Source organism: Hevea brasiliensis, chromosome 8, assembly GCF_030052815.1.
Source record: "Hevea brasiliensis isolate MT/VB/25A 57/8 chromosome 8, ASM3005281v1, whole genome shotgun sequence".
Classification (NCBI taxonomy): Eukaryota; Viridiplantae; Streptophyta; class Magnoliopsida; order Malpighiales; family Euphorbiaceae; genus Hevea; species Hevea brasiliensis.
The window spans coordinates 98,955,882-98,957,156 of NC_079500.1; positions in this window are offsets into that span (position 1 = coordinate 98,955,882).

Consider the following 1,275-nt stretch of genomic DNA (forward strand, 5'->3'; position numbering starts at 1 on the left):
CCAATAACATTCCCCCCCATGAATCTTGCCACAAGTCTCACAGGGGCGGGCAGAATGTGAACCCTCGCCGATCACGACTGGACCTAGGGGTCTGTCCGCAGAATCGGCCCCTACCAAATCTTCCACCTCGACCTATTTGGGTCCACTAAACTTCTTTTTCTTTCCAGAGGTAGCACCAGAACTCTGTTCAACTGATTTTTCCCCCTTGTCTTTTTCTGATTTTTCAGCTTTTTCCTTCACTGGGTTTGCTTCTGCTTCAACTCTCTCCAGTTCAAGTGCTTGAGACATAAGCTCTGAGAAGTTGCTGTGTCGAAATCCCACAACTTGCATCCTTATGCTGGGCTTCAAACCCGTCTCAAATCTCTTGCATCCTGCTTTACTTGTAGTAAGGAGACTCTCCGCATAGTGACTCAGGCGGGAGAACTCCCTCTCATACTCCGCCACTGATCGGTTCCCTTGTTTCAAACTCAAAAATTCTTGCAATTTCTGATCAACATATGCGTCTGGGATGTATTTCTGTCTGAACTCTCTGATGAAGTCATCCCAGGTTAGCACTGGTGGTTCAGCCAAGCTGTGGGGGATGGTCTTCCACCAGTCATACGCATCCCCTTGCAGTAGCGACACAGAGTACTCAAGCTTCAATTCATCTTGGCAGTGCAGCTTCTTAAATACTCTGTCCATTCTTTCAAGCCATTGCTCTGCCTCAAGTGGGTCTACTGTACCCTTAAATTCTGCAGCCCCATACTTCAATAATTTATCATATTGTCTGGCTGGAGGCAGTGGTTGTGCCACAGGTGGTTGGGGTGGAGCTTGAGCAGGCATACCCCCAGCCATTTGTTGAAACATTGCCGCCATCTGCTGTGCGAACTGTGCAGGAAATTGCAGCATTTGTGGGGCTGGTGCTACTGACCCACTGACATTCTGCAAAGCTGGGGCTTCCTCTTGTGCCTCAGCTTCAACAGACTGCTCAACTGAGCGATCCCCTTCTTCCATTTCAATCTGAAGTTAGGGTATCTCCTGAACAAGTAACACAAGGAGATTTCCCTCCGTTAGTTCATATTCATGATGTAATGCACTGTATGTAACAATTATGGACATTGAGCAGTTGTACTTGACAAAGAAAAGACACAAATTCACAATTTAAAACATAATTCAAAAACCAGGCTCTGATACCACTAAAACATGTCACACCTTACCCCCCTGTAAGGCGTAACATGATCCCGTAGAATACCTAATGAACTACCGAACTTCACCTACCGATAACTCATTAAGTAC